Source organism: Triturus cristatus, chromosome 5_2, assembly GCF_964204655.1.
Source record: "Triturus cristatus chromosome 5_2, aTriCri1.1, whole genome shotgun sequence".
In the NCBI taxonomy this organism is placed as follows: domain Eukaryota; kingdom Metazoa; phylum Chordata; class Amphibia; order Caudata; family Salamandridae; genus Triturus; species Triturus cristatus.
Window position 1 is genome coordinate 302813252 of NC_140588.1, and position 26316 is coordinate 302839567.

Consider the following 26316-nt stretch of genomic DNA (forward strand, 5'->3'; position numbering starts at 1 on the left):
CCGTGGGACCATTACAAGCACTATTAACTGTCAGAGGTACCATGTCTGGGACTGCTGGCTGAGTTTCAGGCACTATACTTAGTTCTTGCTGCCCTAGTCACTCGTTGTCATCCAGAGTGGATAGGGCAGAGTATCTATTAGAGATGGGGACGACATAATCAAGGGGGGCGCAGCTTTTTTGGAAGTTATTGGTCGTCCTTGGGCCAGAAGCGGGGGGATAGAAAAAACCCAAGGGGAAGACATTAACATAATCATAATGAACTCTGGCAGAACCTGCCTGCCTCAAAATGTCCTCAACCAACCTGGGAGATCTGAAACTTATGACAATGCAGTCACCGTCTAAGCACTTGTTAGTCTTACCCACCCAAGGTACTCGTCTGATCATCAAAAAATTACTATGTAAATGTTGCCCCAATACAGTTTTATTTGACAAATAATGAAGGGCTTTGTTTTTTAATGAGGACCAGTGTTCACTGTTCCCGTCCACAAGCTTAGGAACATTGGCTAAAATAATAGAGTAGGGGCAGGCCTCAGGAGGTAAGTGTAGTGTCAAGTCCCTCCCTGGGGGCCAATCCGGAGAACAGATCCTCCCCCTTGGGTTCAGCTTGTGTTTTTCCCTACCCTGGGATATGTCTTCAGCAATAGGAGGTTGGGAAATGGTAGAAGAGCCTATAGCTGGTGTAGTGCAAGGAAGTGAGGGTTGCTGTTGTGTAGTGATCATAGAATCCAGCATATTGTCAACTATGGTTGTACACGCATTTAGGGAATCAACTACCGCAGGTCTTGGATCGGCATTTAAAACCTTAGTTTGAAGGTGTGACTCGATTTTAGTGATGCGGTCCTCTATTCGTTTCAAAATAGCCATTAACGGTACAGTTAATAGCTTAAGGCGAGCATCAATGATGGTCGCTATATCTGACCCTATATCTGACCCTATACACTTGTTACCAATATCGGGGCCCTGAGTTATACAGTGGTTGACTCCCCCGCACATTGACTCACCAACTAAACGAGGAACACTAAGGTTAACCTGGGGCAACCCCTGATCAGGATTGCTCTTTCTGGGGATTTTTGCCTGTTTCCGTGCTCCCAGGGAGTTATTTGCCTTTCTTTTACCTGCCATGGTTTTGCCGCCCTTAGATGGCTGATTAGAAATGCCTCTTGATTGTCTAGTTCTAACAGCTACCGGAGAGGGGGCAGGACTAGGATTGGGTAACAAGGCAGGTATAACTAAAGAGGTCTCCGCCATTTCAGACCCATTTTGAGACATACAAGGGTTGGCATCATCAGGGAGTACAACAGCTGCAATGGTCGTTGGAGGGGTAGGAGGGATACAAGATGCAACTAACCTGGGAGGTTCAAGTGAAAGTCTGCGTTCCACTGACGCAATTTCTTTTACAATAGCAGATTCAGCATGTTTTAGGTAACTATCAAGAGTCCCCAAACCCCCAGTCCTTTTACAAATTTTAGAGTTCATTCTCCGCTATGATAGAATACAAATGCGAGCCGAGGGAGACGCAGCCAGCCCCCTGGAATCACCACTTCAATCACAACAGGAAAGTTGTCACAGTTTTACCTAATGCGTACGGTCCGTTTGCAGATGATAGATGGTGTCCCACGATCACACGCCAAGGAGAAAGGGCCCAGCCCAGCCTCACTCGGCCTCTGAGGGCCTAAGAGGGCCCGCCCTTGTCCCGGGCTTCTCCCGGCGTCGCCCGCGCGCGTCCCGCGACGCGGAGGGAGCCTCAGCAATTTATGCGCCTCCGGGCGCGCAGCTCGTTGCCACCAGGAAGTGGTACCGGGAACTCTGGGAGCTGTAGTCTCCCCCCACAGCGGCCAGCGGTAACGATGGCGGCGGGAGAGACCAACAGCGTGAGCAGCCCAGGAAGAGTGCAGCAAGAGGTGACCGGTGTCGGCGGCGTCAGGTAAGTGCTATTTCAGGCCCCCGCTCCACCGAGGGAGCCTCAGCAATTTATGCGCCTCCGGGCGCGCAGCTCGTTGCCACCAGGAAGTGGTACCGGGAACTCTGGGAGCTGTAGTCTCCCCCCACAGCGGCCAGCGGTAACGATGGCGGCGGGAGAGACCAACAGCGTGAGCAGCCCAGGAAGAGTGCAGCAAGAGGTGACCGGTGTCGGCGGCGTCAGGTAAGTGCTATTTCAGGCCCCCGCTCCACCGAGGGAGCCTCAGCAATTTATGCGCCTCCGGGCGCGCAGCTCGTTGCCACCAGGAAGTGGTACCGGGAACTCTGGGAGCTGTAGTCTCCCCCCACAGCGGCCAGCGGTAACGATGGCGGCGGGAGAGACCAACAGCGTGAGCAGCCCAGGAAGAGTGCAGCAAGAGGTGACCGGTGTCGGCGGCGTCAGGTAAGTGCTATTTCAGGCCCCCGCTCCACCGAGGGAGCCTCAGCAATTTATGCGCCTCCGGGCGCGCAGCTCGTTGCCACCAGGAAGTGGTACCGGGAACTCTGGGAGCTGTAGTCTCCCCCCACAGCGGCCAGCGGTAACGATGGCGGCGGGAGAGACCAACAGCGTGAGCAGCCCAGGAAGAGTGCAGCAAGAGGTGACCGGTGTCGGCGGCGTCAGGTAAGTGCTATTTCCGGCCCCCCGGTACTGCTTTCCTGCATGAAATTTGGTCGCTCCCATTTACATACAGATGTATGAGAGAGGGTAAAGAAGTTTATTTGAAAGGTGAGGAATGCACTTCCACACCTGATCACTCAGTAGTCTGTAGGCACATCCAACTGCATGGCGCATGCAATGTTCAGGCACCGAATTTAGCTTGCGTTCTAAAAGGGAATCCTGTGCCAGCAATTACGCCCACTTTTACATTATTAGCTAACGGTAGTTATTTGCTTTTGAATAATGAGGCTTGCTGCGGGAGGCTAGTGGGAATTCCCTACATTGTAACTGTCTCACAACAAGTAGTCTGCTGTAAAAATGTCCTTTTCTCACCCGGGAGACTGGATGTATCCATCTGGCCTTCCATCCCAATCTTGAAAGCAGAGTTTAACAAGATGAGTAGAATAAGGGCTCTATTGTCTCAAAAAGAAGTCGCACTGATTTCCTCCTGTGAAACATTCGTCCTTCACGTAGCAAACACCCGCACCGAGGTGCATGCGCTTTTAAATACTGATCTCCCCCTTCATTTCGGTGCTCTGATTCATACTATATTCGATGCCTCGTCAACAACTGGCTCAGCGCAAGTTTTTTCAAAGTTGTGGGCTCCGGCCTTGTGACCTCCTTCCAGACAATCTTTGGTGTGATACCGGCCTTTTTTCATTTTATTTTTTTCAGCATCTTCGGCGGGCTCCCGTTGATTCTCGCCCTCACGGCTGGTGTGCTCCTGTTGGTCGGCTTGCTGCGCAATGGCTGCACAATTTGTATCACAAGACGGCCTACCCCGGCTGCTCCGACTTCGTAACCGGATGGTTGAATATTATGGAACATTATCACTGGCCACTTTAAGCATGGCCTATGGATTGTCCTTCCGGTTTTCCTACTTTACTTGCGTGCAACCTGTTTTTCATTGCCTAGATTGTCCTTTCGAATGGGCTCTGGATTTGTGCCTGTCAAACTCGGTGTCTCCTGCCCTGGATTATGATCGACTGATGAGTCCCTTAGTGGCTCATGAGTTGGACTGTTCTGGTATCGAGATTATGGCCCGTGGAGCGGCACATGGAGTCCTAGGGAATTGGGATATCTATACGGCGGCGTATGACTTCTTGGCGAGAAGTTATCTTGAAGAACACGCAAGTTGTCCTCTGATTGTGCTAGAGGCTCCAGTTATCGAGGATCATGTATGTTCATTTACTGTGTTAGACTGGATGGCGGAATCTTTTACAGACAATTATAATGACTTCCTCTTGGAGGCTGTCGCTACTTATTGTTCTTACACGTTGATGGATTGACTTGGAAGTTGTCCATCTTCCATTTTTTTTTTTTTGTGTTTCTTGTGTTTTTGGACTCCACATCCGGGCTCAGCTAAGCCTTTGCGAGATGTTATATATTTTGTATTTTCCCTTTCTTACATGAACTTGGTTCTGTCTCTGTCGAACTTGAACTCTGCGTTCCTAATTTGCATCCCTATTTGTTCGTGGTCCAATCAAGGGAGGGTGTAGTGGAGACGGAGCTCCAGGTACACACATTGCTATGTTAGCATATGCATCTTAGATTTAAAACGCCATCTTGCCACTTTTGCTGCTTTTGCACCCGACACTGCAGGTAGCTGTTATTATAAAGAAAACTGCTTGCTTGCTTTTTCTTCACATGAGAACGGTCTGTTGTTCACATCCCTAGACTGTGCACCACGACCTTGGTCTGAACACTGTGTGCAGAAGCCGTCAGGGACAAATAACAATGTATGCTTTTGAATTCATGTTGATCGGCCCACACTCTAGCCATAACATGCACACAGCTGCAAATATCTGAAACTCGAGTGCCTTTAATATTGCAGTTTGTATGCATGAGTTAGACACTTTTGGAGAAGACCTTTTCCAGACACAGAGCAAAGCTGATCCTGTGATGTGATTCACCTAAGCGGATATTTACGGTATGGGGTTCCCCATTCAAACCTAGAAACCTTCTATTAGTTTAATAATACTAGCTGACTAGTGAAGGGAGGGTTGTTGTAATCCACTATTATTTGTAATATGATTTCTCCCTTAATTTTCTATGGTATTGTAACAATGCTGATGGTTTTATTCTTAATCATTTGTCTGCTTATGTTAGCCAAAGTACTGCATCTTAGGGCACGTAGTTAAAAATAAACATTTTAAACTTTACTGTGTCTCTGATTACTCTTGTGGACTGATATGAGAATAATAACGAACGGGTATTTCTAAATTCCCACCATTCCTGAGAGTACTCTAAGTCGCTTGTTCTGTGTTGTCTAATCATTGGTAGCTTCGACGAGATATGAAGAACTACATACACAGTGAGAACAGTGGCAGGGTATAAAATGCTGCACCAATTACTTTTGTTCTTGTACAATATATAATACATATTAGTTATTTCAACCAGTAGTGGTCCAACAAATGCCCACTACCCGAAACCAGCCACCAATTTGGTTTCAAATATAAAACAGATATACAGAAAGAAGGGAGAGGCAATGCTATAATGACCAAAGAGTTAATCTCTTTCTTTCATCACAGACGATGACAGAATAAATGATTTCTGTAGCCGGAAATGTTTAGTCTTTTTTTATTTCAGTTTTGTATGTATAGCAGCAAAACAGTCAACGCTACGTACAGTACGCCGGACCTGTGTATGGAAGAGGAGTCTCCACGCTGAATAGGGGTAGCGATTGAGCACCGCCATTACTGTCTATTACTCGAGGGCCTTGGACTTACCATGGGTGTGGACTCAAACACATAGAAGGACAACTTTTTGATTTTGAAAGATTGGGCGATTGAGCACATTCACTTATTGGTGTGGTAGTAGGACCCGCTGAATAGGAAAGAGGAACGTGGACCAGAATATGTACCTACAGTAACTCTGATACTAAATTATAAAAGTGTATATCCTAAAATTTGAAAGTGTCTAGAATGAGTATCGGGAAACTCCGAGCCGAAGACTCTGCGAAACATTATAGTTGCCCTGAAGAAGCCTGAAAGGGTGAAACGCGTTGGATGTTTTGCTGCTATACATACAAAACTGAAATAAAAAAAGACTAAGAACCTTTCCGGCTACAGGATACGGAGAACGAATGAGACACTGATGCTAGTCGGATAGGGGTTCTGGGTACTGAGGTGAGTTTTTGGTACACCGCAATTCACTGAGGTCCTGGTTTCCTGTGCATAGTTCTGTGCATGAGCAGAATCCCTGCAACAATTTAAAATGCTGAGGCAGCACCAAAAACTAACACCATGGTATACCAGGCGTTAAAATGGCAATGCGAGGAGAATTTATTGATTTCTCCTAATTTTTTGCTTTTTCCATGTGAACAGCTTCGCGTTCCAACATTTATTTATAAATATGTTCAGAGAGTGTGGCTGCGATGCCCAACATGGCGGCCACTAATTGTTGAACTCTGCCGCCTTTACAAGGACAGTCCGTTACTGGTTTGAAGTTGGAACAGGCCGCAGACGCTGGTCACTGAGCGAGAAGGCTTAACAATGCTGTTGGTGGTCTCTCTGCTTCCTGGACAGCCTCCTGGTGGCAATGAGTGGAACCTGGAGGCAAACAGGCAGCAATCAACTGCACAAAGAGGAACACAGCGGCGGTCTAGGACGAATGAGGATCTGCTTGTGTGATCTTCACGACTATACCATTCGGGGCTGGAATGCTCGCGACTCCTTTGGAGGGAATTCTGACTCACAGGGGTCCTCTCCCAGGCGACTGCAGCCAACAGAGAGGCTGCGCTGGGAGAGGCCAGCCTTAGGCCTGAAAAGCCAAATGCGGCTGCAGCAGAGGAGTGGAGATGCACCATCTGCCTGGGATCCTACCCATGAGACCACTGCACCAGGGGCTGCCACCCTGCTCCCGAGGGCCCCACAGGCCTTTGGGGGCTGGGTGGGTGCCTCTGGTGGGGCTGCATAATTATGCAACACCGGAGCAGTGCCTAGGTCCCAAAGACACTGTGATGACACTATCTGCAGCAGGGAGGTCTGCCCCCTGCCTCGGGCGACTCTCCTTGAAGGCACACGGCAACAGGCCCCAGCAAGATGAAAGAGAGGCCTGCAGGTCACTGTCCTACCCATGCCCAGTCGTGCCCAGAGCCGAGATCACAGAGCCACCCTTCTGGAGTTCAACAGCAAAGCAGACTACTGGGGCCCTACTGTAGTGAGGTTATGGATTCACTGCGTACATTGCTAAAGTTAGCATAAGTTAGTAGAAGCTTGGCTGCCATGTTGCCGCTTTTGCACACGTTTCTACATGCATTTGTTTTGCACAACTTCTCTGCCTGTACTCGCTCACATGAGAAATGTCAACATTTCACTTCTCTTGCTGTACTCTGAGGCTCTGTCTGCACAGCGTGTTCAAGGTAAAAAAAACAATGTGCTTGGTTAATCTGCTGTTGGTCAGTCCCACGCATGTTAGATATAATACTGCCAAGGTGCACTACTGAAAATACGGAGCTTTTAATATTGCATTGTAGGCATGTTGAGACACTCAAAGGAAACCTTTCAGAGAAGAAGAGCTGTGTTTGTCCGGAGATGTAAACCTTTACATCTAAACCTGGAGGTATGGGGTCCCCCTGACAAAGCCCAGAGGTCTTCTATAATTATTATAAACTAGTTCCTAGCACGGGGAGGGTGGCAAGGCACATTCGGCCTTTTTTTCCACTAGCTTTATAAAATTATCTCCCCATTCATATGGAAATGTAACAATGCTCACTATATAGAGTTTATGCACTTTGCTGCTAGTATTGGCTTGTCTACTGCATTATAGAGCACATTAGTTAAAATAAACATTTTAAACTATATTGTGTCTCTGAGGACTTATGTTGTGGACAAGTATGAGTGAGTTGGCCAAAGAGTGTTCTTGCTCCTGCGATTACTGAGAGAGTCTGAGTCACTTGTTCTAGGGTGTCTAATCATTGGTAGCTTCGCTGTAGTGCGGAGAAAGAATGGGACACTATAGCTAGTCGGATAGGGGTTCCGGGCACTATGGTGGGTTGTTGGTACACCACTATACACTGAGGTCCTGGTTTCCTGTGCATAGTTCTGTATATGTACAGAATCCCTGCAACATGGTGCAACCTATGTTTGGTCTGGCTCTTATTTGCGAGATGCTTAAGTAGTACTTGTGCTTGTACACAATCCCATAGCTTCTGTTTCCAGAAACAGAATTGTCGGTGTTACCTCCTATATTGATGTTTGTATAGGTTTTTCAAGCTTGATGTTCTTAAAAGGTGTTTTCTTTTAGTAGTTACCCTCTATTGTGCTGCCTCGCATTAAGTTGTTATCTATTCTTTTGTCCTTATGGCTGACGTAGATATACCAGCACATTGTCGCGCGGCGCTCAGGCGACATTTGGCCGATTATGGGGTGCCGGACGCGGGTATGGCTCTTATCTTTGTGGTTGGAGCTGATCCGGCTTACCACTTTGAGGTGTTTTATTCTTGGGTCATCTTTCCGGCAGTGGATGGGACGGATAACCTGTTACATGTATACACTCATACGGCCCTTCCTAATGTATAATCGGCCTTATAGGACTCTTGAGGTTCCGTTGTCGGCATGGCAACACCAAATCTGGTTTAATGGCGCCCTAACCCACCCAGTGAATCCGATCCGTATGGGCCCTTTGTCTATTGATGGGGCCACTTGGCCGTGTTTTGGCTGGGTACATACCACATCCACGACATTTGGCAGTTGCTGTAGCGGAGCTCCGCATATTGCACACCTCCCTGATACGGGTACATAGGGCTGTACAATATGTCTCTCGCAACGTTCAGGTGGGACCACCTGGAAGTGCAGCGCTACCGGCTGGACCTGGCGGTGTGACTATCAGTCCCGTTATGGTTAATTCGGTAATGGGCAAGCGTCCTCAAAATAAAGATACCTTACTGGGTTGCTGAAAAATTTGACCAGCTAGAGGCTGTATTTCCAAATACCTCTCCTGTGGAGAAACACAGAATTTTGAATTAGTTTGCAGAAAGACTTAATACCCGAAGTAACCGATTGTAACAATTGGGGTAGGGTATTTGCGGCAGTGTATGCAAAATGTTTCAGCACACCCTCAATAACCGTACTCCCCTCCGTGATTAAGCGTGTTCAGGATGAGCACGGCCCAGAAGCAGCTATCGAATTGGGGATGAGACTGGTCGGGTGTTCGACGTAGTTGCTGATCTGATCCTTGCTAATGTTAAGGGGGATGCAGTGAACTTTCAAGTAGCTAATGCTTTGGCTCTGGTTCCAGAACTGGACAGTCCACGTGAACTACCGAAAATTATTGCACAGGCTTATAAGACCATTGACGGCAATAGTTTGGGTGTTAAGCCTTTTGCTAAGATATCGGCTCAACCGCTAACACATCAAAAAGCTCAGTCTGAGAAAGACGAGTGTCCAGTCTTTAATAAAAAGAATTAAAGAACTAAGAAACAGGGAAAGCAACAACAAAAACAGGGATCGTGTGCGACGTCACCCACACCCGAGTCTTCTGAACGCACTTATGATTTGCGCGACCGCGCGAGAATTAGGTCACCTGACAGGTTTCAGGTTCCTGAACAGCATTCTCCTCGTTCTTTACAGGAAACATCAGGCTCACAAGCCGGTGGCGGAGAATGTCAGGAGCACGGCAGAGGTCGACGCACCCCACAAGGATGAGAGCAGCCTTGTCAGGCTGACGGAAAGGGAAAACATTGTACAACTGTTGATCAATGAAATGGGTCTATAATTTTTTGCAAACTTGTTAATCCATGTCAACCTGTTTCAAGATAACTTTCCTGGGCTTTAGAATGAGATACAAAGCAAAAAAAAAGTTCTAAAAGCTTTGGAAAAGTGTTTGAAAACCGACATAAAAATTAAATAGATAAACCATCTGGACCAGGAGCTTTGGAATATTGAAAGGATAAAATGGCCTGATTGATTTATTCTACAGAAAAATTGTTGGTTAATGCAGCCACAGAGGGACTAGTCTCACCTACCCACATTTCCAACCCGCACCGGGTTGTTTCTGCAAGTAAGAGTATAGCGTGAAGGCACTAGTCTTCCTAGAGTACAGAGGAGCTGAATTATGGAATCAGCGAAGGGTTAAGCAAACCACGGGCTTGTAATGTCAGGGGGAAGGTCTAGCCCCTAAAGTCTGGGTTCAATTAAGAAATAACTCACAACCAAGATTTGAGAAAGAGTGTGGATTTGTCATCAAGATCATCGGCCAGCTTCTCATCACCCAAAATGTCAGACTCTATTTACCCAGAGATCACAGGTTGGTGTAAAAAGGTATACTCCACATAGAAAGGATAGTGGGTTTAGCTGGCAATAGGAGATGGGAAATTCACTTGCCAGCCATTGAGTGGACAGGGTAGAAAGCCTCTGAAAGCCTGCCAAGTAGTCAGCTCATAGAGTTTGTTAATGTCTTGACCTTGATTCCGGGAGATGGCTTCAAATATTTTATCCCAGAAGTCTCCCGAGGGAGGGTAGGATCACATGATATGCTGGAGGGTGCCTGAACACCAGCAACCTCGCCAACATGAATCTGGGTGAGAGGGGTCAATGACGTAAAGCGGGGCTGGAGTGAGGTGCGAGTGAAAGAGTTGTTTGTACCGTATTTCTATGCCCTGGGAATGGTGAGCAAATTTGTTAGTGTGAATGAAGAAGTCCAAAGAGATATAAGTTCAGATACCCACAGCTTTTTAAAGGGTGCTTTACATTTTGATGTTGGGGTGTTAAGGATGCTCTATATTGGGAGACAAAGTGTTGTTAAAGACAATATATATTTGGGAGACCAACCGTTTGGTTGAGGTGAAGAACTGAAGGAATTATTCAAAATGTGTAAGGACCCTAATAGAACCAGCCCATTATGTTGTTGCACAATCCAAGGTCTAATTTAGAGACAACAACAAAAATTTGATACCATAATCTAGTTGGAGGTCCTCGAAGGACTTCAAAATACTGCTGGCCAAAAAGTCTTAAAAACAAAAGCAGTCACTGGATCTCCAGATCTGAAAATCACAGGCGGACATCCAGGTGTGAAGTCAGCGTTGCCCACAATGGGTATGAGTGGGGAGGGGAAGGAGTGAGACCTTTTTGTCATGCAAAGGAGTCCCATACTGCGGGCCTAGCCCAGATGATGGGAGACACATATCATAGCCAACCTCTCATATTCTTAGGGATCCACTGCATTTCGCCACTAGGTCCAGCAGCTGAATTTTGGTCGACAGCGCACCACTGTTTATCTGTCTCTCCACTCAGCCAATCAACCATGTATCACAATTGTGAAGCTTAATAATAAAGCATGAGGTCTGAGATTTGCAGGTGCCGCATACATATCCTGGCAGCAAGGCATGACTGCCCACCCACACATATATTATTCATACAGATCACTTGTAAGCGAGAAATATCTTCTCTCTGAAGTGGGAGTGGCATGGCCTCAAACAAACACATGATGTGGGGGGAGCCTAGTCCTTTTGTGCATTGTGATGCATCTTACCCAAGAGACAGAGTGGTTCCTCTATGCAGCTAACATGGATTGGGCATCACACACAAGAAGATCAAAGTTAGACCTCATGCACGTTTGTAGATTGGGTGTCAATTGAATACCTAGGTACCTATTAGATTAAGTAAACCAGCAGAAAAGGGTGATGGGGTTAAGTGAGTCTGCCAGACTGTTGCTTCCCACGGGTACTATGCCTTCTGAATTAGTCATGTCGATCTGAAGGCCGGCTACTCCCTGAAATTCCTCCAACAGGGAGATAACGGGCTGGAGCGATTGTTTGGTCTCAGTGAGGGTGAGGAGAAGGTCATCTACAAAGCCAGAGATCTTGAAGATATTGCAGCAGAAGATATTATGAATATGCGGGAGGTTTTCTACCCTTTAGTGAGAGGGTTTCCAAAAAAGGTCAAATGAAAGTGGGGACAGAGGGCAACCTTGCTGAGTGCCTCTATGTATTGATGAGGGGTCTGGGTTTTGGCCATTAACTCTGGTCCTAGATGTGGCAGTCATGTAGAAGGCAGAGATCCAGCCGTGGATGTGGGGGCCGAGTACCAACTTCAATAAAACATCAAAGAGAATGCCCCAGTCAACCCTATCAAACGCTTTTTCAGCATCAAGTGATAGGATGATCAACTCCCTGCCCTTTTTCTGGGCTATATCAATAAAGTGCAAGCCTTGACTGGTTTTGTTGCTACTGGCCCTGCTGAGGACAAAACAACATTGGTATGTGTGGATCAAGTCAGGAAGGAGCTTATCTAATCTTCTGGACAGTACTTTAGCTAGAGGTTTCAGATACAGCTTGAGCAAGAAAATTGGGGGGAAATAGGAGAAGAGCACTGGATCTTTGCCTTGTTTAGGGATAGGAATATGGAGGCCTTGGTTATGCGAAAAGTAACACCTTTATTGGTGTTAAGGTCGTTAAAAAGGGCAGTAAGGATGGGGTGGAGCTTGGGGGAAAATATCTTGTAAAACAAAGCAGTGAACCCATCCAGGGCTTTAGACGCTTGAGCTGATTAATCAAACCCAGCAACTCAGCAGCCATGATGGGTTCATCGAGCTCTGATGCATATGTAGCGGAGAGGTGTGTGAAGGCCATGAAGTCTAAATAGGTGTGTCATGAGTCCCGGGGAGTATTGCTGGCTTTCCAGAGTGACTGATAAAAGGAATAAAAGGCACAAAGTTTACCTTCAGTAGTACATGTACAGTATAATTACTATTCCTGGTCTCACAGATGAGCCGCTGGGACTGTCGTGCCTGTAATTTATAAGCTAGCACGGTGCCAGGTTTGTTGCTTTCTGCGTGGAAATGAGCTCCAAAACTAGTTAGGACGTAGTGAGCTCCATCCAGTTTGAGTGTGAGCAATTGGCCCGTCACTTGGAGCACTTTCCTCCAGAGCTTGTTAGAGGGAGTGCGCTTGCGTTGTTGGTCAAAGTCCTTCAGCTCTGTGGCCAGGCGGCTCTGGGTGAGCTTACGCATGTAAGTGGGACAAGCAGCTTGTTGATTAAAGGTTACCCGGACGCCCGCCTTAAGAGCATCCCAGACCACCCATTTATCCATGTCACCCCTGTCTTTCACAACTAGGTACTTTGTAAGGGTCTCTTGAACTGCAGTGATTGCCACAGAGGAGAAAATTAATCAACATGCAGGAGTTCCCAGAGCGTCTAGCTGGGGGGGGGCGATAACACCTGAGAGAAACACCTATGTGACCATGGTACGAGAGAGTCTAGGGAGTAGGTCAGGCTAAAGGAGAGATTCTTCCGAGACTGGAGTTCAATTTAAGCATATTTGCAGTCGAATAGTGGGAATAGTTGATGTAAAGAGGGTGTTGTGTGCGCCACACATCTATTAAGCCCAGATCTACCAGCCATGCTCTTCCCTCTGGAGACAGCATAGGTGCCCCACCAGTATGGTTTTGCAATCCATCGTGGGGTACGAAAAGACCATCATAATGTCCTCTCTAATAAATACAAGCCTCTCTGTGAAGGATACAATAATCTGTTGTGTTTTTCTTAGGAAAACCTCCTGTCCAGAGCTAGGAAAATAGATGGAGGCTATGTGAATCAATTGGGCATCCCAGAGGCCATTAACCATCACCCAACTGCCATTTGTATCTGATTTGTAATCAAATGCAGCAAAAAGTAAGGGCAAGCAATTAGAATCACCACCTAAACTCTTTTAGAGCACGCAGAGGTGAGTTTCTTGGAACACCCATATGATAGCACCCAGTGAATAAAGATCGCCAGAATACCCAAACATTTAGAGAGACTGTTAAGACCTCAAACATGGTAGGTTAGTATTGCAGTATTAGTGGCCATCGCAAGATATTGACAAAAAAGGTAAACTATTTCACTTCCCTGCTATCCACGTAAGTGGTTGCAGCAACAACTGAACACCAATGCAACCATGAAGAAGACGAGATTAACATCGACAAACAAAATGCAAAGGAGCAGCAAACAATACAGTCTGTCCATCGTACAATCTGGGGTCATCCTCAGCAGTGGATTTAAGAGAAGAGGGGTAAGGAGCTGTGTAAACATCCTGTCAGTTACAGGCCTACGCCCGGACCCAGCGGGAAAAAAGAAGATGTGAGCAATGCTCCCTCTAATTTTATTCCTCTGTTTGCAGCAATGGAAGATCTCTGTGCACCACAGCCACGGTTGTGTGCACCAAAGGCATGTTAGTGCTGGTGAAGAGTCAGTTGCATATGAGGCTATTCCTCACAGTGAACAGACCTGTGACTGGACCTGTGACTGATGTATCCCAACCATAACAATTGGCCTTAGGGAACGCACAAGCCTACCATGAGGTCTCTGTGATACCTAATACAACAGAGCACCCTGCAGCAGAGAGCATGGACACAAGCATCTCTCTGTGCTTCCTTTCCCTCACTTATGAAACCCCTTCTCTGTGAGTTTCTGATTTCTCAGGCCCTGAGCTGAACCGCATGTTTGCACAGCCTGACTCCCCTCAGTGGACTATGGTAGGCGAGCACTTTGTTGTCTGATGCAGAGGTGGTTGAGCCACTGAAAGTTCAAGCCAAATGACTGGCTGAGCTCAAGGTCCTTTTGGTCCCTGAAGTATAAAATGAGCCAAGCTTTCATTTGATTTCTGCCTGCTAATACGCTCTAACCTCATGCACCAAGAGTTAAAAACAAAGCAGAACTCTAATGTAAAGTAACCATGAGGAAGAGATACACATCTTATGATGAACTGCACAATGTGGATCTAAAAAACCTTGGCACAATCCCAGCTTCCCTATTTCATCAAATTGTGTGATTCAATGCAAATATTTCATTTTATCAAACCTCCTTTTTCTTAATTATTACATATGACAGCAGTTCTTAGACGTTTTCCGTGTGTCCCGCAAAGTACCATAACCTTCTCAGTGCATAAAGAATTGGGAGTGGCTTATCTAACCGATATCACTGCCTTTCGGCCACTCTTCCTCTGGATAACTACCTGGACCTGGCCTGGAATCTAACTGAGTAAAGAGATAATCAAGGACTGCCTGGCCCTGGAGTATTCCCTTCACATCCCCTGGCCTAAATATATTAGGGACTGTTGTTTGAACCTAGGCAGGGGTGATTTATTCAGGAACCCGGACACTATCTGTAAGCAGGACCACAAGTGGGTGAAAGAACGCTTTCTTAGAAGGAGGCAGTTGGATAGGGAGGGGAATGCTGTAATAAAGACCAGTGTCCGTCGATGCGACCTCCTGAAAACTGCACTCTACTGAGCCTTACCTCTTGTGTGTTAAAAGTAGGTATGACCGCTTCTAACTCACTAGGTTCTGGCAGAACCTATTGCCATTCTTGGTCTTCAGGATGACTTGGAAGTATGTGTCACAGCTTGCTTTACTTTTATTGTTTTTATTTCAAAGACCGCATAAAGTTTAATGATTGATTGATTGACAGCACGTTCAAATACCAGGCTCCAGTATGTGCTTTGATTTAGTAGACCATAATGTTGCTCAAGAGGTGGGATAGCCACTAAAAGCTCAAACCAGGTAACTAGCTCTGGCTCAGATTGTGGTCCGCATGGACCCTCAAGCCTAAAATGAACCGACTTTCGCAGAAGTTGACGTGTCCTCGTAGCTAAAGCAGTCAGCCTTGTAACATGGGAGTGAGGGAGCAAAATTCTTTAAATTTTACTGTGCTGAAGAAAACTTATTTAGCAGGCGGTTTCTGTACAACTCTAATGTCCTTGGGTAATTTTCGCACTGTGTGAACCTGCCAAAAATAAATTTGATTTCTGCTCATCACCTACTCTCTAATCTCATCCTCCAAGAATTACAAACAAAGAGTTAAGCTTTGATGTCAGAGATACCCACCCATCTAGTGGTCTAATTGCAAAGTGATCAATCGCAGATTCCCTGCTTGACCAAACTGTGCGATCAAAGGTATTTCATTCACCAAACCTCCTTAATGTTCATTATAACATAGGAAAGTACCTTTTAATATGTCCATTCAGGGAGTGCTTTGTACAAAACCTCTATGTGTTTGCTTTAATAGCCTAAAATATTGCTCTATTTATAATAAGACTCTAATGAATGTGTAGTGTAAGTTACACATGACAACTGATGTGGCTGCTAGTGTACTAAAAACGTTGTCATCACAGCGGGGATGGGAATGTTTCCCAGTGCGTGTTTAAAAACTCTCACTTTTAATAAATATTTTTAAAACAATCTGATGTACTAAGCTTTTGTGTGTTAAAGAAATGCACTTTATTGCGATTTAAAAACACTGGGCCTCATTTACAAGGTTTTGGCACAGCGCCAAGCCGCAAGAAATCTTGCTACTCTGCGTCAAAAGGAAAGGTTAGGAATGCGTTGTATGTATAAGATACAGTGCATTCCGGTCCTTTTCCCCTGCTTTGGCACACAATGGGCTGCCATGCGCCAACGCAGGTATCCTTGTGCCATGGGGCAAGGGTGTCTGCATTGTAGGGGTGATTATTTTTGTGCAGGAAGGGACACAATCCTGCACAAAAATCGTTTTTATGCAGAAAGGGACACCTTTCTGCACAAAAACAATCACAAGAGGTTTTTTGCTCTTTCGATGTGTGCTGGAGAATGCAGCACACATAGAAAGAGGAAAAGCTCAGAGAAATAAGGATATTTCTAATTGTTGCGTCTCCTTAACGCCACTCCTGGGGTGGCGTTAGAATATTACACATTACCAGGTTTATGATTCCTTGTAAATCTGAGAATGCTTCAGATTCCATGGGTGTTGTATGGGAACACCCACAGCAACACCCATGGAAGACCCCTTTCACGCAATGTTCTGCGTAAAAGAGGCATATATTTACAAGGCCATGAAAAGCCAAGTAAAGTGGCTTCGCGTGGCCTTGTAAATATGCTGTGGCACATTGCACCACCGAAGCGTTAGAAAAGTGACACTCTGGTGGTGCAAAAGTGCAACCAGGGTACTCGTAAATGAGGTCCGCCTTAGGGTAGTCTAGCATAATGTCGGTTGTACGAGCCTGCTCTTGGCTATCCATATTATTTGTTGACTAGCCCACCACTATGTTGCTTGAAGTATGATCAGAATGGAGGCCACATACTGGATACACGTGACAGCTAACTTGCTACTTGCATTGTCATCAGAGCCCGAGGTTTGAAAGTGTCAACGTTCATATTTTTAAACTAATGTGTCTCAATGCAGTGTATATTATGAAGTCCGAAACTGGGGAGCTTTGGGCAGGACAAGAACCCATTGTCCAGTTTCTTAATTACTTTTTGCACGGGGCTTCGAGACTAGCCTTTCTCAGCATTTAGCGATGTACCAAATGCCCGCGTGTTTTTTCTCTCTATGCTTTGTCCACTTAAGCTAGACATTTAGGGTTCGTCACCTCAGGAGGCTAATGAGCAATGGGAAGTCAAGCATCAGAAAAGTAGGCCCAGGCTATTTGGGAATGAAGCAGCGTTAGTTGAGACGCCCTCTCTATCTCTCGGAAGACCCCTGCATATTCTCCTCCTCCAGGCTAAATACATGCCCAACCTCTTTCCCAGCTAGGTTCCTTGATCCATTTTGCAGTGCGGCTTGCTACAACAAAGCCTCTCCAGATTTCTGAAGTGACCTGTGTGCTCCATGAAAGACTCTGGGTGCTTCAGGATAACAAGGGTGCGCTTGTGCCCAGGCGCGCACCCTGGAGGGAACATAGGATGTGAGACAAGATCAGTCCACTAGTGGAGGAGTTTAGGGGGGGCCTCGCTGAAGGATAAACCCTCCTTCTCAATATCTTGTGAGGAATCATCTGTTGAGAGCGTACACGTTCCAAGAGCTGAAATTTGCTAGTCTCAATTTCAGTTGGTCTGGGCCGGTTTATCCTGGTTGCCTCAGGACCGTGTTCCACACAGACCCCTGGGGTCACCCTGTCTCCCATTACCCAGAGATCTCATCCTATGTGGTCTCCACAGGTAAGTCCATGATGTGCTCTGCTTCCAAAAGTGAAACTGTGGTGTATGATGGTTCTTCTATGGAAAGACGATACAGAATGGGTGAGCTGAATGGTATTTAGTGTTGTATTTTGGCGACAGACTGTCTGCCCATTAGTGAAAGGGGCAATGTGTTCCTGAAAGTCACTGACTTCTGTAGGGCATTTATCACTCTGTCTATATTAAGGCGTAGTTTCTGCGTCTCGGTATGGGCCACTTGCCTGAGAGCTCCTAACTGAGAGCGTAGTGCACTTTTACTTTCCAGGGGGGCCCCCTCAAATTTCAGTACGCCACTGGTATGGAAATTTCTAGTGCTGTTCCAATAGATGAAATTGGGGCATATACATATACCTCTTTAATGAGACTTGCCACCAGCTTGCTCACCTTGTCCGTCACGATGTATGTTTTGGCTGCATGCATGGCATAACTTATGTGGCGCTGCTGCACAAGTAAGTAGTGCTTTGTGCATGCAGCCTTGAAAGCATCTCTGTGGGCAGGATCCGTAATCGCAATGCTTTTCTAATAGGAGCAGTGAGTTTTTTACTGCTTGCAATTCTTTGTCAATGATTTTGCGAGCTCCTACCACCATATGTATACATATGGTGGTGGGATGACCTTTAATGCTTCCTATTCAATTGTTAGAAAAAACATTGTTGTGGTTTGGTTGTCTTCAAAGTAGTCACAGATTTTCCTGCATAATGCTGCATGTACAACTGCGTCCTCCAGCACAGGGCTCTGTAACTGTCATATTGTGATGGGTGGATGCATATTTCCCTAATTAAACCCATCCTACATCAGGTTGTGGTCTGAAATAGTTCTACCCTGATAATCCAACTGCACAACAAAGGGAAAAATTGATTTCGAACATACAGTTTATTCCAATCAAACATACAGGTCATGCAGGGTAGAGGAAAACAAATCAATTTTAACCCTTTGGTCGCATTGTCTCCAAACATCGAGCAAAGGACAGTATTCTTCCAGCACAATAGATTTTTGCAGTTAAGTGATGCAGGTTGTCCAGGGAGTGGAAGGCAGGATCTACCAAGACAGATGGCTAAGATGCAATTGAAATTCCTGCCCACAATCCGGGGTATATGAACTCACTGTGCAAGCTGTTCCTATAGGCTATTTAGAAAAGTAGCCTGCTCTGAATTGGGGGTATAAATGTTTCCTAATACAAGTGGGCTGCCATCTAAGCAACTGTCCACTAGCACATATCTACAATCCTGAAAGGGGTCTCCTGCTTTTACCCAGAATCAGGCTCCATGGGCATTCGTGGAGTAATTTGAAGAAAATATCTGCCCTCTCCAATACTTCTGAAGCCTTAACGCCTCCATCTCAGTAATGTGGAACTCTTGAAGTAGAGCAGTGTGCGCCCATCTGCGTTTGATATGAGAGTATATTTCATATCTCTTGCTTGCAGTGTGCATAGCCCGGATGTTCCATGTGAAGACATTAAGGTTAGCTGATTGTGCCATGGTGGTGTTGAGCTCAAAGGATTATTGTATTGGACCCTCCTACCTGATCAACTATATTTTTATGCTGTATGAATGGATGCCACAGTCGCATTTAAGGGTGTGAGCAGAGGAATTGAATAGTCAAAGTCTGTAAGCACAAGGGTAAGAATTTCAAGATATGGGGCAGGGGGCAAACGGCCTCCCCTCCAAACTGATTAATAAACCAATTCATCGTCCTATAGGGTATGGCATGTGATTGGCACTGAGTGGGTTTCCGACCAGCGCTCCAAGGTTGCTACTGAGTAGGATCACCTGTCCCAAAGGTACAGGTGCAAGGGGACTGGCCACCATCAAGTAACCCGGTATTCAATTTTGTAAATAGATACTAGCAAGCAAGTGAACCTGGAAGATAAGTAGAAAAGATAAGTACCCCAAGTGGTAGGGACTGTGGTTAGATTTGAAATGTAGGCATAGAAGTTTAAGTACCTCCCGTCAGAGGCGTATAACAAATCGGCAGTAACAGAGTAAGAAAAACAAGTTGAAGTATCTCTAAAGTATATCGTCTGCTGTTTGTGTGGTCATAACTGGAAAAGACACTGATTCTTGGAGAGATGTCTATGATGAGGAGTTCCCATCGTTGCTAGAAGAATCCGTCTGTTGAGAGATGGTGGCCACTATGTAATGTCTGAATGAAGCTGCCATCTCTAAAGCTGAGGGTCGGTCATCTTCAGTTTGTTCCTTGAATGGGATCACAAACTAATTTTGCTGCACATTAGGCTTCTTGTTATGTTTTTTGCTCAAGTGTTTCTTATTTGTTTTTCCTATTTCCTTAGGGTATTCTCTTGGGTGACCCCTGTGACCTCACAGGCGGTCGCTCCTTCCTCGCTGCTCTGCCGCTCGCCTGCCTGCTGCCTCACCTGCTGCCAGACCGCTGACGGTTACCGCTGACCTCTTCTTCTCCGCAGCCCTCCGCTTCTGCCCACAGTCCGCCTTCCGCTTCTTCCGCCTTCCCGCTCCTCACTTCTCACCGGCCCCGCTGCCCCGGTCCCTTCCTTGCTTTCCCGCCGCTGCCCCGGAGCCCCGCCTCCCCTCCTCGCCCATTGGTCATCCCGCCTCCCGCCTGACCCTCCCTACCGACTCCTACTTAAGGGGTCCCTGTCGGGACACTTACTGTGACCCCTGTGACCTCACAGGCGGTCGCTCCTTCCTCGCTGCTCTGCCGCTCGCCTGCCTGCTGCCTCACCTGCTGCCAGACCGCTGACGGTTACCGCTGACCTCTTCTTCTCCGCAGCCCTCCGCTTCTGCCCACAGTCCGCCTTCCGCTTCTTCCGCCTTCCCGCTCCTCACTTCTCACCGGCCCCGCTGCCCCGGTCACTTCCTTACTTTCCGGCCGCTGCCCCGGAGCCCCGCCTCCCCTCCTCGCCCATTGGTCATCCCGCCTCCCGCCTGACCCTCCCTACTGACTCCTACTTATGACGCCCCCTCAGCGACCGCGCAGCGGACGCGCGCAGCGGGAGCGCCGACTGAGCGCCGAAGGTGCGCCAAAGGTAAGCCCGTCTGCGCCCGGCCCGCGCCCAGCACCAGACCCCCTGGCCCCCGCGTCCGCCACCCCCCCACAGGACCTACGATGCCGCCACACTCATCGCACTCAACACCGCCCGAACCCCCGGGTGCCACCAAGCATCCCCGCGACACACCCATGGACCCTTCGCCTGCCGATCCTGCAAATTCTCCTGCCTCCGCACCGGCTCCGCACCCACCAAGACGGACAACAGCAACCACCTGAAGTGCATCCTGCTCAACACCCGCTCCGTCCACAGACACGCCGTGGAACTCTGGAACCTCCTCGACACCGCATCTCCAGACATCGCCTTCCTCACGGACACCTGGATGAACGCCTCCTCAGCCCCCGACATCGCCATAGCCATCCCGGACGGCTACAAGATCATCAGGAAGGATCGCGTCAACCAGACCGGAGGGGGCATCGCCATCGTTCACAAAAGTACCATCCGCATCTCGACTGACTCCATCGACACATTCAACGCCGCCGAATACCTGCACTTCCAGATTCACACTGACCCCAAGACCACCCTCAGAGGCACACTCATCTACAGACCCCCTGGACCTCGCACACAGTTCTGCGAAGACATCACGGACTTCATCAGCCCTCACGCCCTCCCCTCCGCCGACTACATCCTCCTAGGAGACCTCAACTTCCACCTGGAGAACAACAACGACCGCAACACCACCGCCCTGCTGGACAACCTCGCCAACCTCGGACTCCAGCAACTGGTCAACACCCCCACCCACTACGCCGGCCACACGCTCGACCCCCTCTTCTCATCCAGCAAGCACGTCACCTTCAGCCACTCCACCGGACTTCACTGGACTGACCACAGCTGCGTCCACTTCAGCTTCCAAAAGAACACGATCCACCACCACCCGAAGCAGGTTCCCCACAGAAACTGGAGCAAGATCACAGTCGACCAGCTCACCACCTCCCTCAGCCAGAACCCACCAGGCAGAACAACGGACTCTAACACAGCTGCCCTCGACCTCACGCAGTGGCTGACCTCCTGTGCCGATGACCTCGCCCCGATGAAGAACCCACCCACCAGACCCAGAAGCAAGAAGGCCCCCTGGTTCACCGACGAACTCAAGGACTCTAAGAAGGCCTGCCGCACCCTCGAGAAGGCCTGGCTCATCGACAAAACAGCCGACAACATGACCGCCCTCAAACTCGCCACCCGGAGACACCACCAGCTCATCCGCACCACCAAGAAGACATCCCTGAAGGAGCGACTGGACAAGAACGCCCATGACAGCAAGGAGCTCTTCAACATCGTCAAAGAGTTCTCCAACCCCAGCACCGGCAACAACGACATCACTCCCTCGCAGGACCTCTGCGACTCCCTCGCCTCGTACTTCCACCGTAAGATCGCCGACATCCACATCAGCTTCGGCGCTCCACCCCCGCACCCATCGGTCGAACCAACACACCTTGCTGCCACCCTCCAGACATGGACCAAGGTGACCCCCGAAGACACGGCAAGCATGATGAACACCATCCACTCCGGATCGCCGACCGACCCGTGCCCCCACCATGTCTTCAACAAGGCCGCCTCTACCATCACACCCTACCTCTGAAACATCATCAACACCTCCTTCGACACAGCCACCTTCCCGGAGAGCTGGAAGCACGCCGAGCTCAGCGCACTGCTGAAGAAACCAACAGCGGACCCGACCGACCTCAAGAACTTCCGCCCCATCTCGCTCCTTCCCTTCCCCGCCAAGGTCATCGAGAAGATCGTCAACAAGCAACTAGCCGCCTTCCTCGAGACGAACGGATCCCTCGACCCATCGCAGTCCGGATTCAGAGCGAACCACAGCACCGAGACCGCCCTCATCGCAGCCACCGACGACATCCGAGCCCTGCTCGACAACGGCGAAACAGCGGCACTCATCCTCCTAGACCTCTCCGCAGCATTTGACACTGTCTGCCACCGCACCCTAGTCCAACGCCTTAACGACACTGGCATCCAAGGAAATGCCCTGGAATGGATCATCTCCTACCTCTCCGGCAGAACACAGAGAGTACGCCTCCCTCCGTTCCGCTCTGAAGCCACCGAAGTCATCTGCGGCGTCCCGCAAGGATCATCGCTCAGCCCCACCCTTTTCAACGTCTACATGGAACCCCTCGCTGCCATCGCACGCCAACACAACCTCAACATCATTTCCTACGCCGACGACACCCAACTGATTCTCTCCCTCACCAGAGACCCCGACACCGCCAAAGTCTGCCTACACGAAGGAATGAAAGACGTCGCCGAATGGATGAACATCAGCCGCCTGAAGCTGAACACGGACAAGACAGAAGTCCTCATCCTGGGACCATCGCCCTCCGCATGGGACGACTCCTGGTGGCCCCCGGCACTAGGCACCGCACCCAAACCAACGGACCACGCACGCAACTTGGGCGTCATCCTGGACTCCTCCCTATCGATGACCAGACAAGTCAACACCGTCTCCTCAGCTTGCTTCCGCAACCTTCGCATGCTCCGCAAGATCTTCCGATGGATCCCGATCGAGACCAGGAAGACGGTCACCCAGGCCCTCGTCACCAGCAGACTAGACTACGGAAACACCCTCTATGCCGGTACAACAGCCAAGCTTCAGAAACGACTTCAACGTATCCAAAACGCCTCCGCCCGACTCATCCTGGACGTCCCCCGACGCTGCCACATCTCGAGCCACCTAAGAGACCTGCACTGGCTCCCTGTCAACAAGAGGATCACGTTCAGACTCCTCACCCACGCACACAAATCCCTCCACGACCTGGGCCCAAGATACCTCAACGACCGACTGACCTTCTACACGCCCACCCGCCAGCTACGATCCGCGAACCTCGCCCTCGCCGTCGTCCCTCGCATCCAGAGAACCACCGCCGGAGGAAGATCCTTCTCCTACCTGGCGGCTAAGACATGGAACTCCCTGCCCGTCCACCTGCGACTGACCCGGGACCACCTCGCCTTCAGGAGGCAGCTCAAGACCTGGCTGTTCGAGCAGTAGCAGCCCCCCTCCCCCAAGCGCCTTGAGACCCTTCCGGGTGAGTAGTGAGCGATACAAATTTCTTGATTGATTGATTGAGAGTTCCCTGCCACATCCAGGTCATTTCTGGATCAGTGAAGAAGTGTGAGTTGCGCTCGGATATAATTCTGAGCTTCACGGGGAACAGCTGGAAATATTTCAGCCCCATGTCTCTCAGTTTATGTTTTACTCCAGTGAAGGAAGCCCTTTGGTTTTTTACCATCAGGGTGTGGTCCGGAAAAAAAGGATCAGATCGTTGTCTATTTCAAGATGAGTAAGTGGCCTTCAGCGTCCTGACCGTGCCCCCTATTAAGAGCATGCAGTCCGTCAGGTCAAGTAGTTGCTTTTGTAGTTCTGATGTTTGTGGCTGTAGCTCTTGCAGCAATTGTTCTGACTTGTACACAGTCTGCCACTTTCTTATGATCGTCTTGCGTTAGACTTACATCAAAGAAGAAGCTAAGAAAGAGGACTTCATTTCCCATTTCCCAGCTGCACAGGAAGTGACAACGCTGGATTTCCCATCATCCATCAGCATAGGAAGTGACATCACTGGATCTTTCATCTGCACAGGAAGTGACGTCACTGTTTTCCCACCCATGGTTTCCTGTGCTTCTCCCTCCTACCTAGTTTATGGCTGTTGCAGCCAGAGGTAAGGCTGTCTGCTTCTGGACTGCACCCAGTGCCAAGAACACCGGTTCTCACTTTACTCACAGATACCTTGCTCTGGACCTTTATGCTTCTAACCCAGTTTGTTACTTGCCACACTGCTGCCACACCGCACCACAAAACACTGAAAAAATTAGCACATGCACCTTCTGCAAGTTCTCATGCACACTCCCAGACCCACCACTCCCTCACCAACAGCACCCCACTCGCTCACACTCACACAAACCAGCCACCCGCTCGAGCTCATTCAGACCAAACACCACCCAAACAATACACTACACTCACATGCATGCTTCGCAACACCTGCTCACTCACCAGACATGCCACGGAGATATGGAACCTCCTGCATGACCATACTCTGGATCTACTCTTTCTCACAGAAACATGGTTAAAACCAACCTCAGCAAAGGACATCGCTAACAGCCATCCCTGCCAGCAACAAGATTATTAGGCATGACCATCAGCACAAGCTCTGGGGTGGAGTCGCCATTATATTCAAAGATATCATCAGCTGCACCGCTACACGGACCCCCGCACCAGTTACATGGAACACCTCACGTTCAAGATAAGAATCACAGCCAACATCTCTCTTGGTGGAACCCTTGTATGCAGATCACCAAGACACTACACCAATTTTGCCAGCGATATCACGGACTTTGTCGCACCCCTCTTACCAGAGCCAACATCTTCATCCTCCTCAGAGACCTTAACATTCACCTAAAAGTCTGCACCAACTGAAACTCTATGGGTCTTCTGGAAAGCCTAAGAAACCTTTGTTTCACCCAACACGTTACCAAAACCACCCACACTGCCTGGCACCTACTGGACCCAATTTTCTCTTCAATCAGCAACATGAAAGTCGGCAAGCCAACAACTATGACCTGGACAGATCGTGACCGCTTCAGTTTCAGCATACGTATGCTGCATCATCACAGACCTACTACCACCAGGACCACCCACTGCAGCTGGACAAGCAACTCAGAAGAGGAGTGGGCTACTGCCTTCTATGAGCACCGTCCTGAGCACACCAGCAATTTGCTGCAAGCCATCAAAAACCTCAACAGCTGGATGACAGCATGCGCTGACACCTTGGCTCCCCTCAAGCATAACCCAAGGACAAGAGACTGATCACAGGCTAGATGGTACACAGAGGAACGTCGGCTGACGAAACACCACTGAAAGCAACTGGAGGGCAAATGGAGAACAATTCAAGATACCGCAGATAAGGAAATCTTCAAATCAACCCTAAGACGCTGCCAACAGCAGGTACAGAACACCTTTACAATATATAATAATATAACTCTGGAAAAACAAGGATGTAACCACTAAAGAATCCTTTCAAGATAACACAAGACAGTTGCCTTTTGAACCTAAAAGGGAATTACCTGAGAGATCTGAATACACGTACTAATTAAGGAGGAGTATACGCTCAAACTTTCATTGTACAGAACACCAAAAGTATAGCTCGTGCAGATCTCATTGACCACAGCACTAACAGCAACAAGGAAATCTTTTCCATTATCAAAGATTTCACAGTGCTTCCTGCTGCCTCCAGCAACAACACCCACTCATAAGACCATTGTAACAAGTTCTCATAATTCTCTGTAACAAAATCAACTCCATATACATCACCTTTGACCCCCAACCAAACCCCGTTACTGTTACAACTCAACTTCCCCGTTACGGATGACGTACCAACCCTGACATTGGGGCCTGCCGCCACCATTGTCGAAACCACTGCTATCATGAAGACCATTCACTTGGAGGCAGTATGTGACCCTTGCCCCACCACGCCTTTACCAAAGGACTCCTACAGATCAGCGAAGCACCCATCCTCAACGTCTCCATTGATTCAGCCACATTCCCAGACCCCTGGAACTCAGCCATCGTCATGCTCCTGGGCAGAAATCATGGCAGATATTTACAACACACCACTTTCAAAATTCAAAAGTCACCTCAAGTCTAAAGATATATGTGCATACATGCACACATTTCCATAATGCTTGAAAGTGTAGGAATCCACACTGTAGTTCAGTGACGATTCTTTAGATACAAAGACACTGTGATAAGTACTTGA

The 26316-nt window shown here is 48.3% G+C and overlaps 1 protein-coding gene across 1 annotated transcript in view; it reads right to left on the reverse strand.

The window, feature by feature from the left end:
* Positions 1-26316, reverse strand: part of KIAA0319 (KIAA0319 ortholog) — a 415358-nt gene that overhangs the window by 44152 nt on the left and 344890 nt on the right. The window lies entirely within an intron of this gene.